This window comes from Enhydra lutris, unplaced genomic scaffold (assembly GCF_002288905.1).
Source record: "Enhydra lutris kenyoni isolate GAN:26980312 unplaced genomic scaffold, ASM228890v2 scaffoldscaffold15, whole genome shotgun sequence".
Taxonomy (NCBI): Eukaryota; Metazoa; Chordata; class Mammalia; order Carnivora; family Mustelidae; genus Enhydra; species Enhydra lutris.
In genome coordinates this window covers 36181863-36204337 of record NW_019154099.1, presented here as the reverse complement: position 1 = coordinate 36204337, position 22475 = coordinate 36181863, and positions in this window count along the sequence as shown.

The window sequence follows — 22475 nt, the reverse complement described above, 5'->3', positions numbered from 1 at the left end:
GATTGAGCCACCCAGGTGCCCCTTATTTTTCCCTTCTTCTTCTTCTCCTTTTTTTTTTTTAATGTTAAAACTAAATGTCTTCATGGCTTTCTACATATTAATTTCTTCCCCTTCAAATATTTGGGGTAGAAATACATAGATCTTCCTTTTGTTTATTTATTCACTTCAAGATTTTATTAGTTTGAGAGAGAGAGAAAGCAAGAGAGAACAAGTGGGAGAGATAGAGGAAGAGAGAGACAGAATCTTAAGCAGACTCTGTGCTGAGCATGGAGCCTGACATGGGGCTCGATCTCATGACTCTGAGATCAGGACCTGAGCTACAACTGAGCTGGATGGATGCTTAACTGATTGAGCCACCCAGGTGCCCCACAGATCTTCCTTTTAAGTGTGTGTGTGTGTGTGTAATTTTCACCACACAGATAAAGTAATAAAGCTCTACATAACCGTATAGATTTTTTTAAAGAAATATTTTCTCCGTTGATGTATATAAAATAAATCAAACCTATCATCTTGGCATTTAAGTGTCAACCAACATATAGCATATTTTTTTATCTTTTGTATTTATTGTCTCTGAGATTTTTATAGCTTATTTGATGCTTACAATTATATCTATAATAAAACCTCAGTCTGAGTGTAAAAGAAATGAATTACTAGATTTTCTGATTCAACCCTTATTGATGGAAAGGGTTCCAAAGAGAACCCTTTGAAAAACCCATGGAAACAAGATTTATAGTTTACCTGCTAATTATTAGACAATGTTTAAAGTACATCAAGCTATTTTATGATTTTTCACAATTTAGCAAGTTTTTCTTGATGATTTTTCACAATTTAACAAGTTTTTCTCCTTTAATAACTGGGTAAGCACATGAAAATGAAATGATAGATGATGTCAGTTACAAAATGTTTTGGTCAACTCAGACTTTTTTCGTGCGTGTGATTGAGATTGTTTATAACATAGAGCTTTTTAAGCCAGATCTTATCATTTCAGGAATATGAGATTCTGTGAAAGTTCTTTACAATTTCCTCTCTCTAAGGTTTATTATTTGATGGATTTAATGTCTTTGCCTTTATATTTTATACACAGATTCCAGGTTCAAAACAAACAGCTAAATCAATGAAAAATACATATTTTTTACCTGAGAGCTGAAAAGTAGACTTCAGAGTACTATATTGGTCTATATAGGCTGCAGTAACTCCAAAATATCAATATTTTAGAAACACCAGTGTTTATTTCTTTTTCCCGCTCTCTAGATGTCTGTCATTGGAACTGCTTCCCTAATGTGTCTGCCTACAGGTACCACACATCACTGCCATTCATGTTTCATTCAGCAGAGCAGGTCATTTGACCTTACCTTATCAGGGTAACAGTAAGGTTCCATTATGCCCAGAAATAGACTGGAACTAGGTATTCACAAACAGTGGTAATATCTATCAAAAGTACCAAGATGGGGGCTCCTAGGTGGATCAGTCGGTTGAGCATCTGCCTTTGGCTCAGGTCAGGATCCCAGGGTCCTGGGACTGAGTCACGCACGAGGCTTCTGGCTCAGTGGGGAGCCTGCTTCTCCCTCCCCTTCTCCCCTTTGCTCGTTACCCTTCTCTCGCCCTCTCTCTCTCTCTCTCTTTCTCATGCTTGCTCTCTCTCACTTATGCTATCATGTGTACTCTCTCTTCTATGTGCTCTATCTCAAATAAATAAAATCTTAAAAAAAAAAAAGGTACCAAGATAGTAGGGAAAGACGTTTGTGTTGTAAGTTGCTCCTGTTATAACTATTTTACAATTTCTGCTGTTTCTATAGTTTTTTTTCTAACATATTTTTTCTTTTTAAAATAGGCATTATTGCTAATAATATGGTACTGCACTGTACTGTTGTAGATCTGGTTTTTTTTCTCCCATTTTTGGACTGCTCAGTACTTTTGGGGGACCTGGGAGACGCTCAGGGGTGTCACATTAATTTAAAGAAGATAGATGATTTTATTGGACTTAAATATTTTTTTTAAAGATTTTATTTATTTATTTGACACAGAGAGAGAGAGAGAGAGAGATCACAAGTAGGCGGAGAGGCAGGCTGAGAGAGAGGGCGAAGCAGACTTCCCACTGAGCAGAGAGCCCAACATGGGGCTTGATTCCAGGACCCTGAGATCATGACTGAGCTGAAGACAGAAGCCCAACCCACTGAGCCAGTCAGGCACCCCTGGACTTAAATATTTTTAAAGGATTATTTGCTGTTCAATATGAATAAACATTTATTTAATTAAAGTAGTTAAATAGCATTTATTTGCTGTTAATTCTGGCTTAGAAGGGCATGATATTAGAGACTAGAAAATCAGCTAAAAATGTCAAGCAATATAAAAAGGATGATATCACTGAGACTATACAAGGCTTCTGATAGTGGGAAGAAGAAATATAAGATCAAAAGAAGATGAGAGCAAGAAAATAAGTTTCCTGCTAGATTCAAATCTTGAGGTTAAGAAATAAGAAAAAAAATAATCAGGACATGTCAAACTGTGTACAAAACATTTGAGTAAGTGTGAGGATGTACCTTTAACTATTATCATCTTCCTCTTGCTATAGTCTCTTTGGAACTTGGCCTTGAGGCTTTTTGCTTTGTACTACTCTCATATAAGCAAAAATCTGTAGGAATATCAAATAAAAGTTTTATATAAGATGCTTCGCTGTTACATCAGATAGGAGAACTGAAAAAACTAATTCTGTAAAGGAAGTTGCACATTGCAGTTAAACCCCTGCATTGCTGTTTATAATGAGGCCCGATACAATGCACTTTATGAAAAATATATAATTGACTTAACTTTGTATGAGATACTGGGGTTCTTGCCTACCTGGAGCTGAGTCTTTACAAAGTGCTGAATTTCCACAAACTAGAGGCAACAAAAAAGTAAAATAAACTTCAGTTCTAAGAAGATAGATATAAATGTCTCTATGAGGCTCTTAAACACACTCACCATTTCAAATGTTTCTTGCTTATTCCCTGTACAATATAAATATGATAATAATAGCTACAGGCTTGTAAATGTATCATTCTGGGGCAAGCATACAAACTTCAAAGAATGAAAAATACAGGAATTAAAGAAAACAATATGTTTAAATCCTTTGTCTATTACAATATTGCTTTGCTTAATTTCATTCAAACTCAAGTCATATTCCTAGCTATTGGCTAAAGACAATATTATTTATTTAAATATTACAGTATGCCATTTAAATTAAATTGAAGAATGAATGCATACTTTAACCTGTTTAGAAGAATATATATTTTTTTGAGCTATAGTTGTAACAGGCTAGTAGGTACAAAAAAAGTACTATGTATATTAAAATGCATTATGATGATGTAATATATTATTAATAAGGAAAGTGATTACATGTATATCCATACTTAAGCTTTAATATAAAATTTTATTTTAGAATTCATGTCATGGATTTCAATTATTAGTAAGATTGTCTGTAACACCAAGCACTGGATATTTTAGAACATTTGACTCCCTAAACTGATCCCTTATACCTTTTTTTTATTGCATCTCTGGAGTGTCAAAATAAGAATATAGTGAAAAAAATTTTTTTATTAGAAAGTCAGTAATGGGAAAAAATAAGAATATGGTGTATTTAGGTAATAAATTATTGCCATTAAAAGCAATTACTGACTATTAAATACATGTAACAATTTCTATATATTTTTTTTTCAAGATTTCTATTTTGGGCATGGGTATCTGTATATCTTCAACTGCATCTGTTGTTTTCAAAATATACGAACACATTCGTATATACACATATATGAGCAAAATGTATGAACAGATTCCATATGCACATATATGGACAGTTTCTCATAAAACAAATTCTTCAACAGTTCAAATAATTGTAAGTTGAAGTTCATGTCAGAAGATACAATATCATATGGACTGCTGCATCAAATTTATTTCCTTTGTGCTTCAACCAGTATGGATCAAGAATCTCTTGATATTTATCCAAGATAAATTGATAACATATAGCTTCTCTAACAATTTTCATGAGCATCTCAATTTATATGTAAGTTTTGCTAATAAAGAAAGGCATGACTTTTTAAAAGTTAATAACTGTAATATTAATTCTGGCTTAAATGAAAGACAAAGCGAGAACAAAACCCCAACAAATGCCTCCTACCAAGAGCTACATAATTTTTTATGTTGTAAAAGTTTAATCTTTGTTTTAGATCTCCAGCTAGAGAGATCATTCAAGAGAAAATGGAATGGGTATGAAACCCAGTGATAAGTAATCTAAAGTGTTGGTGTGGAAGAACATGCATTCTGAAGGAAATACTACCTTTTCTACTAGGATAAATTATTCAAAGATATATAATCTAGGAAATTGAATCTAAAATTCATCTTTTCTCAATAATAGGACCATTTATTTGTCATTCCTTCATGTTTATTTTCTCTGTTTTGAAATGGGATTTTCAAGCAAAGGGAACAAAGGCTAAGGTGGCTAGGAATTCAGGTCTTGGGATTCACTAAGGAGGGCTATAGGATTCCATAGTGTACTACTCAGGATAAAATGGCAGCCAACTAGGTGCAAAAAGATACTTCCTGTCAGGTAGCTAAATCTCCCAGAGAAAGATTTGAGCAGAAGGCATCCTGTTTCAAGAGGAAGTTATCCAGAAGACTTGTTGCTTTTTCTAGGAAAGGCCAGTTTCTTTTACATTTGGTTTAGTTGATTTTGAGGGTGATTTTGAGTAGATCTTGAGGGTGTCTAGCTTGAAAATAATGCTATGAAAGGTTTTAGATGACACATTAAATTTGATTCACTCTTTCCTCAAAATTACCGATTTATTCATGTAACTAATTCCTCTGATGATCTCCAACTTACTGGTACAAATAGAATTCCAGACTCAGAGTTACTAAGGCCAGAGGCCATGTTTTAAGTAACATTGCATTGTTACTACTGAGAACAGTGGATCACACATCTCTGGGTCTTAGGCATCATGTGTCAAACGGTGGTAACTGAGTCCATTCACTTTTTTCTCCTACCTAACCAGCTAGGGACTTTCTTTTTTCTTATATTCTAAGTTGTTTTTGGAATCTCCAGGTGTTGCTAATGATTTTTTCTTCTTGTGAAGTTTAGCTTCTTAAATATAATGTTCACTCGCTGAATTAGTATAGGAAGTATCTTCTGACAGTTTAGAAAGAAGGATGAAAATTAGGTCAGCATTTTCAAATTGGTGTTGATTTGATACATGGTAACAGTTACTAGACATTCATTTGGTATTAGGTAATACTTGTCATTAAAAATCTATGGTGAAATAAGTTTGTGAACCACTGTATTATTATATACTTCTAAAAATTCAAAGTATGCATCAGTACAATAAGAGTTCTAAGATTTCCTATAGTGAAAACATCTTTTGATTTTTAACATGGCATTCCCAGTCCTTACTCAAGTATGAAAAATACTCATGAGTCCTTGTTTCATGGAGCAGTTCCTGGCAGATTTTGGCTTAGTATGATGATGCATAACTCAACAATGGCTAGTATCAATAGATAAGATGGAATACAAATTACAATTTTTACATATAACCCAGGGAAAGGTGAAGATTCCCATTATAAATTTCTAGAGCTTACAGATATAACAAAAGTTCTCTCTCCCTAAAACTGAAGAAGAGTAAAAATCTATGTATATCTGGTAGAAGAAAAGAACATAAAGAAAAAAGTCAAGGCACATTTAATACAGATCTTTGCCCCTACTGGATGTTTAAAAACACACACATTTCATCTGAATACTCTTTTCTAGAGCTGTGTACAAGGTGTTGAAAAGGAGGTTAAAAAAAAAAAAAAAAGGTAAATTAACTACCTTAGCATTTATAGGGGATGATAAAGAGAATATGTAGAATTTTATCAGCTATTGATACTTTTTTGGGGCCACACTGAAGATGTATGAAACCTATAAACAAAGATTATACCCCAAGAAAGAATAGAAATTATTTGGCCTTGCCAAAAGACTAGGACAGAAAATTGAATTAGTATTTGAGGTATATACCTGGAGAATTAGTAAAGCACAGATCATGTAAAGTCTTACTTACAATCCAAAGATATTTGTTCATCTTCAAGGCCATGGGAAGAAACTCAAAAGATTAGTAGAAGGACATGCTTATACTGACTTGTAGAAGGATCACATTGAAAACATCAGTGACAATGGTGCACAAAGGTAGTCACTGAGATAGCAATTGTGATTTGGAAGTCTGTTGAAATAGTGACCCTAAAGTATACTTAGAGTGAGCAGTTGTGGGGCCTGAGGGAGCAGGAGAAGTCCTAGATCTAGGTTAGTGATCAGATGGATAATAATACTGTTGATGAAGATCGAGTTTGGATGTGGAACAGATTTAAGATGACGGGAAATACTGGTATCTAGTAAGGTCAGATTAAACTTTTAGTATCTTGTGAAAAATGTAAGTATGACTTGCCATCAGATATAGGTAAATGTCTTGAGAGCAAGCTGAGAAATACAGGATAGAGACAACAGCGTTAAGAATCACTAATACACAGGCAGTGTATCAAGGTGTAGATGAAAAGACAGATGGTGCTATTGAGAGCCATCAGAGTGAGAAACAGCAAAAAGATCTCTAGAAAAGGATTCTAGAAAAGATGTGCTGTGAAGCCATCACAACAATGGGATCAAATATGATAAATTCAGAAAAAAATTAGTTGACTCTTTGCTGTGAAGTGTGTAAACCTGGCGATTCACAGACCTGTACCCCTGGGGATAAAAATACATTATAAAAAAAAATAAAAAAAAATTAGTTGATTCTGGCAATTAGTAACTCATTGTTACTTTGCATAAAAAGTTCTCATTTTGATGTAAGGAAAATTTAAGCCTCAATAAATTTAGATATTAACTTTTCAGATTAAGGAATTTTTATAGAAAATGTTATTTGATGTTCTTTCTGTAGCCTTAACTGACCAAATATTTAGGATAACAAACTCTTCTGACGAGAGAAATTCAAGAGATACATTTTTCATTTTTTTTTGGTATTTTGGTAAACAAAACTGGAACTGTTATGCAAATTAGAAATACGAATTTTAAAAGAAAATTACCATAGAAACTTCTTGTTCAAGCCATTATTTTAAATAATAGGAAATGGATGGATGGCGATGTGGAGAAAATGGAAAACATACTGATCTTAAGTTGTCTTCATTTGTTGTCTTCTAATAATTTATTTGGGAAGGGTTATACTCACATATTGACATGTGTATGAGATCCATATGTTTTTAATTTTGTTTACTGGCATGCAGAGATTTGCCTCAACTCTATAAAAAAAATTGCATTTAGTCAGGAGACTTTGTTTACATTTACCAAGGTGTCATCAAACACGTAATTGAACTTAATTTTTTTCATGCTTTAATTTATGATGACACAGCCTCAGTTGCATAATAAATAATGAAAAAATTAGATGCTTTAATTGTTTTTCTGAATTTTTGTTTCTTTCAACTGAAGAAAAGCAAAAGAGGGAAAAATCATGATTAGTGACTTGTAATAAATCTGGGCTTTATTTTTTATATTACTTTCTACAGAGAGTTATTTTTCTTTAGTGAAAACAAGAAATTAAAAGAAAAAAAAGATAGACTTTCCCTGGAGTAGCCAAAGAGAGCAATTCACTAGTGACCACTGTAAATTGCTTTAGAACAATAAAGGATGTTGATTCATAGACCTGCAAAGACTGAGGACTTAAAGCAGTAAAATGCCTGAAGAGTAAGGTGATAGGATATAAGGGGAGTAAGTTCAGTAGTAAAGTGGAATGAAGGAAGGTACTGATATAATCTGATGTGTGAAAATTCAGAACTGATGCAATTTTTAAAAAGTAGCATGATTAAAGGAAATGCAGTGTAGATACATAAAGCAGAACTGTGAAGCCAAAATCAAAGGAAGAGAAAGGATACAGAATCAGCAAACCAAACATCGAAGAGGATTAGAGTTACAAGACTTGAGAATGAAGAAAGATGCTGAATGAGACTGACAGCAGAAGGATAATGAGAGGCGAAAAAGTTGAGACGCCGTGGAGAGGGAAAGCAACAAGCTGACAGGACAGTGCGGGAAAGCTCATTGCAGAGTAATGCAAGAGTAGTGGCTGTGTAATGACTGGAAGACAGTAAAATCACACAGAAAGGCAAGGGGGAAACCCACTGACAGGAGACACTGGCTGGTGAGGGGGAAATGTTGGGTTTAAGATCCATTTTCCTTCTAGCAGTAGAGGGAAAAGCAGTATCACATATTTCTGGAGGGTTGGCTGCATTTATACAAGAAACTTTCTATCACTTCAAGTAAAATGCACATTTAGGAAATGTACTTATGAGCATACCTACCTGACTTTTTTTTTTTTTTTTTTTTTTTTTGGTATATATGGAAGATTTTGATGTGTTTATTACTAAGCTCTATTAAGGAAGCCATGAGTTTCAAGGTAGTATAACAGGGAATTTAAAATTTGTAAGGATGTAAAGATGATTAGGTATAGTAGAGAATGCACACTCTAATCAGTTGCATTTCCCCAAAGTAAAATAGTTTTCACAGAGCTACCAAATTAAATCTCAACCCAAGAGGTCAATTCAATTAGATTAGTCAGCCTCTGATTCACACTGTGGGTGAGAGGTTATAGAGGACACTTTCAGACCTTCCTCCATGATTCCAATTCAGTTAACGGAGTTGACTAATTTCTCCTTGTGAAAATTCTCTTTTTATGACTTGCATGACACTTTTAAAAAATTCCTTTTATTCCTTCCCATTCCTTTACATTTTTACCTCCTTCTCCCCTTACCCCCCACCATGTGTGTCTCCAAAGCAGCAATCCACTCTCTTTATATTCTCTGCCCTTCAAGCTCATCTACTTTCAGGAATATGGTACTTAATCTAGGAAAATTACTCCAAAATCTTTATCAGTAGCTGTGAAATTCCTCTAGATTTTTCCCACTGACTGGTAAAACATTTCTCTTTTATGCTTTACTGCTTTGTTTGCCACAGTATAGCTAATTCTGAACTTATTTCCCTTAATTTTTATTCTATTTTCTATTTTTATGCTCTTTTTTCTGTTAATGACACCAGGGCCATCTCAAATACCAGACTTGAAAATTTGGAACTTTTCCTTTCATGTTACCTCTCACAAGTCATGATTTTAAAGCATTCCTGTACTCCCTGGTTCTGTTCCGTATGATTCACTGACGCATTCAACATTCAGTCTACCATTTTGCAGGTATTGTTAGAGCAGCAGGGATTTGGAGGTGAATGTACCATCCATATTCCTTACCTCATGGATATTCTAGGGATAAAGAATAAAATGTAGCAGTTTAGTATGTGTTTCTCTTGGGTAAAATTTGAAAGAAAACAAATTTCTTTCCTCTGGCTCAATAAAAAGCCACTCATTTAAAAACTTGATGTATGGAAAATTCTAGTTCGAAACAAGTTTAACCTGGAGTTGCAATTCATTGAGATTCTTGAAAGTATTGAAAGGCACCATTTAAAAACATTCTATCAATCAAAGCAAATACGATTGAGCACTTGGGAATGAGGATTTTGTGAGACGCCCCGTTTGGCAGGCCTAGTGGTGATAGACGTTTGGAAGTCTTTTTTACTCTCTAAAAATCCCAACTGAGGGTTTTGGAAGGTTGAGGAGTAGGGGGATGGGTGAGCCTGGTGGTGGGTTTTAAGGAGGGCACGTATTGCATGGAGCACTGGGTGTAGTGCATTAACAATGAATCTCGGAACATTGAAAAAAATAAAATAAAAGTAAAAATTAAATAAAAATCCCTAAAATTAGATTTTTATAGTATGCTTTTTAAATCATTTTGTGACACAGCACCTAGAGTCAAATATACTTTCCAAATATCACTTGCTATATTTTTTCCTCTTTCTCCTTGGTAAAATAGAGAAAAAAAATGACAGAAAAGCAAAACAACACTTGAAACCCTAACACTTAAGAAAACATTTTGAGTTTTGAGTGAGTCCTATTTTAGATATAACAGTCTAATTCCTCTTGCCTTTTTACGTGGGCAGCATTGCTGAACCTGTACCTTCATCTTGCTAATTTCCACCTTTCCTCTTATAACTCTGTACACGTGTTTTATGGATGGTGAAATGGGGGAACAGTAGTCTGATACTGCCCTGTCCTTATCTTTGTATGTTACCTAAAACCCCTCAACTATCATTATGGCCTTCTAATGCCTCCTTCTCTGCCCCCCTTTTAAAAACAAAATCTAGCCTTGTATTAGCTATGGATTTGTCATATTACATAAATAAAATTTGTTCAATAATTCTTAGAATGCATAATAAAGTAATAAATGAGTAACTCAGTAACTTCCCAGATATCACTAAAAAGTTTTATATTAATAACAGGAATTTTATAGATACATTCTATAATCAGGTATATGTATTTATGAGAAAATAAAGATACTGAAGGAAGTGTTAAATATATTCATAACTAGACAGCAGTTTTCTGTATTATTTTTTTGTCTAGTCAACTTGAAAAGACTGGGTATAATTCCCTCTGCCTGTTTCTGTGTCCAGTACAGTTTAACTATTTCCTATCATTTCTCCAGTAATTTCTTGTTGACTTATCAGGTGAAAAAACAAGAGTGAATTCAAGGTCAAGAAAGATTGTATGTTGTAATAATCCAATTCTCTGCTTTCACCAAGTATTAACATCTTTGATTTAAAATATTTCTCCAGTTTTTCATGTTGTGGGTTTATTTCCATCCTTCCTTTTACTCTGTCTCTTTGCATACACATATTCTTACTCCCAGACAAACAGCCGTCCCAGAGAGTAACTATCTTTTATTTGTCTAACCAGATTGGCACCTGTCATAATGAGCATGGTAGATTTTTGAATTAGATTCACGGAAATCTTAACACTTACCTCAAACCAAAACTTATTAATCATTCTAAGCATAGAACCACTGTGCATATTCTTTTACTGAAGTCTGAGACCTATAGATTCTGATTAAGAGAAAAAAAATGCCTTTTTTTCTCTCACTGGAAGACAAGTGTTGGTTTGGGTTAACATTCAGAATGCTTGATCCATACAGGGAAAACCTTATTCATGTAGCAGAAGCCATTCTACTTATTGATTATCTCCATCTCCTCTCTCATCAATTATACAGATTAGGTTAACTTTCCAACTAGGCATGATCCCATTAATATGTAAATTCCATATTTATTTACAGTAGTCTGTAAACATACTGTTGGGAATATTTTATGTGATAATAGAAAATATCGAGGGAGTTATGGAGGTTCAGTACCTAAGACCAGCACAGCATTATCTAAAGGTTTGAAGCCGGAAGTACTTAGGGGAGTCCTACTTGTCCCTTCTTCCAGCAGACCCCATCTCTCTGTATTGTCTTAATCATGCTGCTTTCCAATTAGAAGTGAACTCCCTGAATTCCAAAGTCATTTCCATTTGAGACTCCTTTAAAAAAAAATCTCTTTTCCAAAGCTTTTCCAAAGCTGTTCCTTCTACCTGTATTCAGAGTATTAATTTTTCTCTTTTTGTATTGAAAAGAGTCTGCTTTCTTTCATCACTCCCCGTGGCCTAAAAGTTTACTCAAGCCTTACCTATTTAAAATGGACATTCCTTAAACTGAGGGTAAGATGAACTAAATGCAAGAGGAAAGTCAGTAAAGTCAGCTAATGTTCATGATTTGGATCTAAGTCATCAGAATGTTTAATGGATATTCAATATGCAGTATTTAGGAAAGCACAGACTATTTTTATTTGAAATAGTAAAAGAAATGAATTCTTAGCAATTTATAATACAATTAAAAATATATTTAGGTCTAAAACTTCACTTCTCCTAAAAACATAAAATTTTAGTGACTGGAAAGGACATTTCTTCATTTCTTTTGGTAGCAAAGAAACTGAGGCCCATAATAGAAAAATGAATTGCTTAATTCCAGGATCTAGAGGATAGCAGAACTAGTTCTATAAACCATGTCTTCTTCCTTTCAATGGTTAGTAAGTTTTTATTGAGTACTTATGTTTCAGGCAGTAGACAGCACAGGAAATTGCTCACAACAAACTTCATGACTCCTTCCATCCGTTGAAATCGCTGGCCTGCCTTAAATACTGAAGCAAGCTTTGGTTCAGTACCCACTTTCTATTTCCTACTGTTCTCAGTCTCATTTTTCAAGTTGAAACTGCCTTATGATTGACCTTCCTCTCTAATATTTTTTAATGACCAAAAAAAAAAAAAACACCCCATTTTAAATATGAATAAACTTAGATTAATGCAACAGTACCATGCATTTGCCTCATAAAAGTCAGAATTTAAAAAAGTATGTTTTATTTAAAAAAAAAAGATTTCAGGCATACTATGCCTTATTTGTGAAAACTACATTTTGGTATGAATGTTTAGTAAGTAATATTCATAATTTTAGTAGCTTAAGTGTGTAAGGAGTGTGCTGAATTGAATTACAACTCACGTAAGCCTTTTATTATAAATTTCCGTAGGTTTGGATTTTTTTAAGTATAGAAAGAGCATCCTTTTTTCACATGTAGTGTTTTCCCACCTTTATATGCATTTAATGCTAAATACTAAGTGGAGATTCTAGCTTATACTCTTATTCAAGATTGCTAAAAGCTTGTAACCAGTAAACTTTTATTTATGTTCTATTTCTCAATAAATCTATATATTTCCAGTAAGATAAACTGATATTGTGATGGTATCCTTGAAAAGACTGAGAACAGTTTATCACTAAACCATCCATTTACAGGATAAAATCTTGGTGTTCTCCCCTGTAGCATTAGTTTTCTCTGGTTAATTTAGTTGGCTGTGGTAAATGACTTGAAGGCCTACCTAATCTCTAAATATTACTCTGTGAAATGGTCTGTATTTTGTGTCTCCTACTTGCTTTTGTGGAGTCGATATTTCTCTACTCAACTGAAAACCTAGTTTTGTAGTCCCTTGTTACTTTCCTTAGCGGAGCAAGCACTATATTATTATTATTTTTTTTTGCTCGTAATAGTTGACTGCTGCCCTGCAGCCCCTAACCATCTCAATTCCCTTGGTTTTTTTAAACGAAAAGATTGGAAATGTGCACATAACTGAAACTTTCACAAATTCATTGAACCCGAAAAGCTAAGAAAACCTTGTTAAATGCTGAAGCAGTACACAAGGAAAAGTCTGAAGCAGTTCAGGAGTAGAAGACAGAATTAGTGATCTCACTGCATGAAGAAAATGAATTGGAATGGAATGAAAGGATACCTAAAATAGAGTGGAAAGTAGAAAACAGGGTATTTTGTATTTATAAATTAAAACATAGTTCTGACCTCTAGCTTTAAAATACCTGCACACACACACATAAGTGAGAATGCTTACTTAAAAGAAGTTTTCTCGGGGCGCCTGGGTGGCTCAGTGGGTTAAGCCTCTGCCTTTGGCTCAGGTCATGATCTCAGGGTCCTGGGATCAAGCCCTGAGTTGGGCTCTCTGCTAAGCAGGGAGCCTGCTTAACTGTCTCTCTGCCTGCTTGTGACCTCTCTCTCTGTGTCAAATAGATAAAATGAAAAAAAAAAAAAGTTTTCTTAACTATTGAATGTGTTAGACGAAGTTTTAGTTTTCCATAATTTTTATTACCATGATTTTGGATGTAATCACTTATTTCCAAATAATTTGTTTACTTTATTTTGCTTTTTGAAAATGTCATAAATAAATGGGATTTCAGAAACTGACAGAGAAAGGAAGACAGCTTAGTAATTTTTTTTTTTTAGCTTAGTAATTTTTTTCCAGAGAATATTTCAAACTTAGAGTGCTAGAAGATGAATTGTGAGGTGAATCCTGAATGAAGCAAAACATAGGTGGCAAACCAAGGAAATACTTGATTTAGAGCTCCTTTTATAATATATGCAAGTCTTTTGCTACATGTGTCACATTTTATGTTATGTACTATTACTTTGTGTCCTACTTCCAAAACCTGTACTCTTTGAGAGGAGGATTAATACACAGTTTCTCTTTCTTGTTCTGTGTAGCCTGGCAGTTTATTGATAGTGAATAGAATGAGAAAAGAAAGGGAGGTAGGAAAAGAGAGGGAAGGAGGAAAATCATGTATCGATAATATTATGAAAGAGCTCTGAAAGAAGAGGTTAGAAATGATACATAAATCAGGACAGGAGCAATAGAAATGTTTGAGAAGGCCAGAGGAGCAGTTCAAGCAAATATCCTATATCTGTGATGACATATTTCCAGTGTCTTTTAGATTGTGTTACTTCACAAACCTAATTTTCACATAAGAATTTGGTTAACTGTATACTAAACCTTTCAGACGACTTACCAAACTGAGCCAGAAGCAAATCTAGGCAGCAGGATACACACGTTAGTCATGTACATCATGGCCAGTATATTCAAATTGTGAGTAGTAATTGGATTAAATTGTTAGGTTTTCCTTCAGTCTCATTCTGGAGCACAATTGGTGTCCAAAGTTATGCTGCACTTTTATAATGCAGACTCAACCTGGAAATAACAAGCACAACACTGTTTTTAATGATAAATAAACCAGGGTCACTTTTGTACTGTAAAAACTATTAGCTACATGAAGAGAAGTAGTTTAAAGTGCTTTCTTCTCACTTTGCAAATTAAGTGGATACACACACATACCAGCAAGGGAGGGTTATTTATATAGAACCATACAATGTGAGGATATATATGTATTAGTGTATGTAATGTGTATAATAATGTGTATAGTGTCCTTTCCACCATTGCACACAATAACAGGTATTTGTTATGGGGGAAGAAGTGAAATTTTCAAAATGGCTAATTATAGATTAACATGACACAGCATAACTGCATTTGCTTCATGAAAGTCAGGACTTTAAAAAGACTTATGCCATATAAATAATATCCATTATTTTAATGATTTAAGTGTGTGAGAGTGTGTGTCGAGTTGGATTATAACTCATTTGAGCCTTTTACTGTTTATTTCCATATGTCAGTAATGACGTAGCACTAGGAAGGTATTCTCTAAAGGATGACAAAGAGAAAAGCAGTGCATTACTAAATCATCCACCTACAGCTTCGCATGTTAAGTTCACTGCAAAAAGATGGTCTTGAAATCAAACAGTTCTCACATGCCATAGGGTACTGGTGAAAGATTACATTATAGGACGTTAAAAATTATTTTATTAGTAAACTTTATATTTTAGAGCGGTATTTGATGTACAGAAAAATTGTGCAGAAAGTGCTTAGGATTCTCATATTCATTCCTCTCACCCTACTGCAGAGTCCTGCCTACGGGCAAGTTTTGAATTAGTGTGGTACATTTATTACAAGTGATGAGCCAACAAGGACGCATTATTAAATACATCCATAGTTTATACTAGGGTTCACTCTTTGCATTGTACTGTGTTACGGGTTTGGACAAATGTGTAATGTCATGTATGCACCATGGCAGAGCGACAGAATAGTTTCACTGCCCTAAATATCCTCTGTTTACCATACGTCCATCTTTTTCTTCTTCCCTACCCCCTCCTTCCCCACAACCTCTGGAAGCCACTCATCTTTTCACCATCTCTATGGTATCCCCTTTTCCTGAATATCATACAGCTGGAATCGTACAGTAGATAGGCTTTTTAGATTGGCTTCTTTCAGCTGGTGATATGCATTTAAATTCCCTCATGTTGCTTTGTGACTTGATAGCTCATTTCTTTTTATTGCTGGATAATATGCCGTTGTATTGATGGATCATAGTTTGCCCATTCATCTATCCAAGGACATTGAGTTTGCTTCCAAGTTTTGGCAATTATGAGTGAAGCTGATAACAAACATTCATGTGCACGCTTTTGTGTGGACACAGTTTTTACCGAGAAAAAAAAAATATGTAGAAGTGATGTTGCTAGAATACATAGTACGCCCATGGGTCTGACATTTCACATTCCCGTCCACACTGTATGAGGGTTCCTGTTGCTCCACATTCTCACCAGTGTTTGGTGTTAACAGTGTTCTGGAATTCGGCTGTTTGAATGATGTAATGATACCTCATGTTTGTTTTAGTTCGCAATAGAAAAATGATATGGTGTTGAGGACCTTTTCATATACTAATTTACCATTCGAATATATTATTTGAGGTAATGTCTGTCCATATTTTGCCCATTATTTACTTGAGTTGTTTGTTTTCTTTTTGTTGAATTTTAAGTTTCCTTTGCGTATTTCAGGTACTAGTCCCTTAATCACTGTAGAGTTTTGCAAACATTTTCTTCAAGTCATTCTCTTACCTCTTCATTTTCTGAACTCTGTCTTTCCCACTGTTAACTAAGCCCACTTTATGATTTTTTTTCTTTGATGGATCCTGCTTTTGGTATTATATCTAAACAGTCATTGGTAAACCCAAGGTAAGCTAGGTTGTCTCTTACTTTATTTTCTAGAAATTTCATAGTTTCGTGTTTTATGTTTAAGCCTGCATCCATTTTGAGTTAAGTTTTGTGAAAGATAGAACATTTCGGTCTAGGTTCATCTTTTTTGCATGAATGTCCAGTGTACCATGACATTTGTTGAAAAGACTGTGTTTTCCCTTTTACCTTATTCCTTTCTCAAAGAACACGTGGCTATATTTGTATGGGCCTGTTTCTGAGTTCTGTGTTCTGTTCTATTGATCTGTTTTTCTGTTCTTTCACTAATACAGTACTGTATGTATTACTGGAATTTTATTATAAATTTTGGTGCTAAGTAGCTCAAAAAGCATATTAATTAGTAAAACTTTTAAATCATGAACATTGTTATGTCTCTTTCTTTTTACAATATGGAAAAAATTATAAAAGAAAAATTCTGTCTCTTGGAACTTAGATTACATGTTAGCTAAATTCAGAGGCTGAAGCATTATTATTGCACTTTTATAATCTATGACTTGACTTTTTACTTTCGGGCAATTCACTTGCCCATTAATTCTCCTAGTGACTTTGTGCTGTGCTTGTTTTAGTAGCTTTTAGTTGGTCTCATTTTTAAAGTCTTATTTGTATGGAAAGCAATGGCCAGATAGAACAAAATCAGCTTTTAACTGTATATATTTATGTATAATTTTGAAGTTCCTCCTAGGAGAGACTAATGTGTGTTGAAGTTAATGCATGATGGTAAAGTGGGTGTGCAAATTTATATACACACCCTCACACACCCAGCCATGCATTTTCCCAGGTCAAACAAAGTGGAAAAAGGAAAGAGTAAAGACTGAAAGGATGAAAGGAATCAACTGTCACTATTTCAGAATGATCTCAACTATCTGGTAGAAATGTGATGAAGGAAAGTGATTCATAGATCATGAACTATCTTCTTGAATAAAGTAACACAGTACATAATAAGACAAAATGAATTTAATGGATCATTTGGGGTCCTAATTGTAGTGACTGTGTTTTAAGTAGAGGAGTGGTTTATGTAGAGGATTATATGTGAGAGGAAGTACAATCGAAAAGAGATAAACCTAAAAACAAATAAAAACCCTCCATGGGCATATCTTCAACAGTGGGAAAAGCACAGGCTTTAACCTAATGGGCAGATCACTAATCAGACTATCCCCATGCACTCTCATGCATTCCTACTTTCTACTTTCCACATTGCATGGTTTGATAATAAACTCATTTAAAAATCACACAACAGATTTGCTGGTCTCGTCATTAGAAAATACATGATAAAATTGGAAAATATGATTTGTCAAAGAAGTAGTTTATTGAAATTTCATGACCAGTTTTTCTGCTATAATAATCTGTTGATATCAGATCAAATATCAGATATGATACACACACCCTTTATGAAGGCCTTTTTATTGTCCACAGATTATATGTCAAAAGTTCCTATGTTTGGAAAAAATATGCAATTATCACTGAAAGCAATCTGTTAACAGTCCACAGGACTTCATTCTCATTATAGAAATTCCAAAATAACTGTGTCTTCATGAAAAACTGTGTAACAATTTTAGATATTGTATATATTTCCTAAGGAAAAAAAATATGTGCATAGAAGTGCCAGTCTATGATGTGAACATAAAGTAAAAAGAGTCTTATAATCATTCATAACTCCTCCAACACATAACAAGTTAAGGATATGAATAAAGATAGAGCATGCATTAAGTCCTAGGATATGGTCTAGGAAGGAGAAATGTGTCTATCTCCTCACTACCCTAGACAGTAGTATGTGACCTTGAGAAAAATCGTTTAAATCTCACAACCTTAATTCCTTTCTCTGCAAAATAACAAGTATAGCATAGGTAATTTCAAAGTGCATTAGAGTCTTAAAATCTGCTCACTATCCATAAGTACATATTTACGGCAAGAACATGTATTTGTAGATTTGCATCATCCTGAAACAAAATAAGATAGCAAATTAAAGAATTATTTATTTTCCAGGGACTGTATTGTGAAACCATCATTTTATAGATGAAGTCAGTATTAATTCCACTCCAAAAAATATTTTAGTATTAGCAGCCCATTACTGCATGGTGATCTGTGATGCCCTGTGTTAATAATGGTCTAAATTTCGTGGCATTCATTTATGTGCAGCGACTTTCACTGAGAGAAACAATATAACAATTATAAAGTTATGAAAAAAAGAGTGTCTTTTTTTTCCTTTTTTTTTTTTTTAAACTACAGAGGATTTTATGAGACTTGACTTCACAAAAGCTAATCAGTCCCCCAGGGAATTAGAAGCATTCACTTGCCTATTAATTCTCCTAATATCTTTGTGCTCTGATTGTTTTAGTAGCTTTTATTTGGTCTAATTTTTAAATGTCTTATTTGTGCAGCCTTATTTTATGAGAAAGAAGAGCAATATCCAGAGTAAAAAAAAATCTGTAATTAGTTTGATCTGTGATAGTTAAAAGCTGCTAAATCACCCGAGAAAATTCAAATCTTTTTATAAATTAATCTACCATGAGCATCACAGTTTTATAATTTAACTATTTTTCTTTTGTAATTTTTAAAAGTAATTTTTGGAGATTCAAAAAGTATAACAAAATGATGTAATTCATTATATTTTGGCTCACCTTATTCTTGCTCCAGATAATATGTAAATAAATGATAATAGCTGTTATTACTATTACATTAAATGAATTTGCTCTCAAAATTATATTTTGTTATTTTAGCAAGATTTTATAGTCTGTTTAAGCAAATACCCTTTTAGCAAGTACTGTTTCTTCTCTGTAAGCTTTTTTATACTTGTTTTTTCAAAATCCATGGGATTTTATTGGACTCTATGAATATTACTTTTGTTCTATATAAACAGATTGAAACCTCACTGAAAAACAACAGTGTTATGTATAAATATTGCAAGTTCGCACTAAATGGTAAGCTTTTCTGAGTGGTTCAGATGCCTCAGGTTTTAACTAAAGCCAACATTGCAGATTGTATTTATATTTTTAGAACTCATGGGTACTAACCCTTGCCCATGGATTCCAAAAGGAATTAAATTATGCCTTGTGACTACCCTCGCTGCTCAGGGAATTTTATTTATCATTTGCAAAGGATACTTATGGTTTTGTTGATGTATTCAAACTCTCTCTATATATTTTTTTAATTTTATTTTTAAATTTTATTTTTTATAAACATATAATATATTTTTATCCCCAGGGGTACAGGTCTGTGAATCGCCAGGTTTACACACTTCACAGCACTCACCATAGCACGTACCCTCCCCAATGTCCATAATCCCACCCCCCCCCAAGCTCCCTCCCCCCATCAACCCTCAGTTTGTTTTGTGAGATTAAGAGTCACTTATGGTTTGTCTCCCTCCCAATCCCATCTTGTTTCATTTACTCTTCTCCTACCCCCTTAACCCCCCATGTTGCATCTCCTCTCCCTCATATCAGGGAGATCATGTGATAGTTGTCTTTCTCCGATTGACTTATTTCGCTAAGCATGATACCCTCTAGTTCCATCCACGTCGTCGCAAATGGCAAGATTTCATTTCTTTTGATGGCTGCATAGTATTCCATTGTGTATATATACCACCTCTTCTTTATCCATTCGTCTGTTGATGGACATCTAGGTTCTTTCCATAGTTTGGCTGTTGTAGACATTGCTGCTATAAACATTCGGGTGCACGTGCCCCTTCGGATCACTACGTTTGTATCTTTAGGGTAAATACCCAGCAGTGCAATTGCTGGGTCATAGGGTAGTTCTATTTTCAACATTTTGAGGAACCTCCATGCTGTTTTGCAGAGTGGTTGCACCAGCTTGCATTCCCACCAACAGTGTAGGAGGGTTCCCCTTTCTCCGCATCCTCGCCAGCATCTGTCGTTTCCTGACTTGTTAATTTTAGCCATTCTGACTGGTGTGAGGTGATATCTCATTGTGGTTTTGATTTGTATTTCCCTGATGCCGAGTGATGTGGAGCACTTTTTCATGTGTCTGTTGGCCATCTGGATGTCTTCTTTGCAGAAATGTCTGTTCATGTCCTCTGCCCATTTCTTGATTGGATTATTTGTTCTTTGGGTGTTGAGTTTGCTAAGTTCTTTATAGATTTTGGACACTAGCCCTTTATCTGATATGTCGTTTGCAAATATCTTCTCCCATTCTGTCAGTTGTCTTTAGGTTTTGTTAACTGTTTCCTTTGCTGTGCAAAAGCTTTTGATCTTGATAAAATCCCAATAGTTCATTTTTGCCCTTGCTTCCCTTGCCTTTGGCGATGTTCCTAGTAAGATGTTGCTGCGGCTGAGGTCGAAGAGGTTGCTGCCTGTGTTCTCCTCAAGGATTTTGATGGATTCCTTTCTCACATTGAGGTCCTTCATCCATTTTGAGTCTATTTTCATGTGTGGTGTAAGGAAATGATCCAATTTCATTTTTCTGCATGTGACTGTCCAATTTTCCCAACACCACTTATTGAAGAGGCTGTCTTTTTTCCATTGGACATTCTTTCCTGCTTCGTCGAAGATGAGTTGACCATAGAGTTGAGGGTCTATTTCTGGGCTCTCTATTCTGTTCCATTGATCTATGTGTCTGTTTTTGTGCCAGTACCATGCTGTCTTGATGATGACAGCTTTGTAATAGAGCTTGAAGTCCGGAATTGTGATGCCACCAACTTTGGCTTTCTTTTTCAATATTGCTTTGGCTATTCGAGGTCTTTTCTGGTTCCATATAAATTTTAGGATTATTTGTTCCATTGCTTTGAAAAAAATGGATGGTACTTTGATAGGAATTGCATTAAATGTGTAGATTGCTTTAGGTAGCATAGACATTTTCACAATATTTATTCTTCCAATCCAGGAGCATGGAACATTTTTCCATTTCTTTGTGTCTTCGTCAGTTTCTTTCATGAGTACTTTATAGTTTTCTGGGTATAGATTCTTAGTCTCTTTGGTTAGGTTTATTCCTAGGTATCTTATAGTTTTGGGTGCAATTGTAAATGGGATTGACTCCTTAATTTCTCTTTCTTCTGTCTTGTTGTTGGTGTAGAGAAATGCAACTGATTTCTGTGCATTGATTTTATATCCTGACACTTTACTGAATTCCTGGACAAGTTCTATCAGTTTTGGAGTGGAGTCTTTTGGGTTTTCCACATATAGTATCATATCATCTGCGAAGAGTGATAGTTTGACTTCTTCTTTGCCAATTTGGATGCCTTTAATTTCCTTTTGTTGTCTGATTGCTGAGGCTAGGACTTCTAGTACTATGTTGAATAGCAGTGGTGATAACGGACATCCCTGCCGTGTTCCTGACCTTAGCGGAAAAGCTTTCAGTTTTTCTCCATTGAGAATGATATTTGCAGTGGGTTTTTCATAGATGGCTTTGATAATATTGAGGTATGTGCCCTCTATCCCTACACTTTGAAGAGTTTTGATCAGGAAGGGATGCTGTACTTTGTCAAATGCTTTTTCAGCATCTATGGAGAGTATCATATGGTTCTTGTTCTTTCTTTTATTAATGTGTTGTATCACATTGATTGATTTGTGGATGTTGAACCAACCTTGCAGCCCTGGAATAAATCCCACTTGGTCGTGGTGAATAATCCTTTTAATGTACTGTTGAATCCTATTGGCTAGTATTTTGGCGAGAATTTTTGCATCTGTGTTCATCAAGGATATTGGTCTGTAGTTCTCTTTTTTGATGGGATCCTTGTCTGGTTTTGGGATCAAGGTGATGCTGGCCTCATAAAATGAGTTTGGAAGTTTTCCTTCCATTTCTATTTTTTGGAACAGTTTCAGGAGAATAGGAATTAGTTCTTCTTTAAATGTTTGGTAGAATTCCCCCGGGAAGCCATCTGGCCCTGGGCTTTTGTTTGTTTGGAGATTTTTGATGACTGTTTCAATCTCCTTACTGGTTATGGGTCTGTTCAGGCTTTCTATTTCTTCCTGGTTCAGTTGTGGTAGTTTATATGTCTCTAGGAATGCATCCATTTCTTCCAGATTGTCCAATTTGTTGGCGTAGAGTTGCTCATAGTATGTTCTTATAATTGTCTGTATTTCTTTGGTGTTCGTTGTGATCTCTCCTCTTTCATTCATGATTTTATTTATTTGGGTCCTTTCTCTTTTCTTTTTGATAAGTCTGGCCA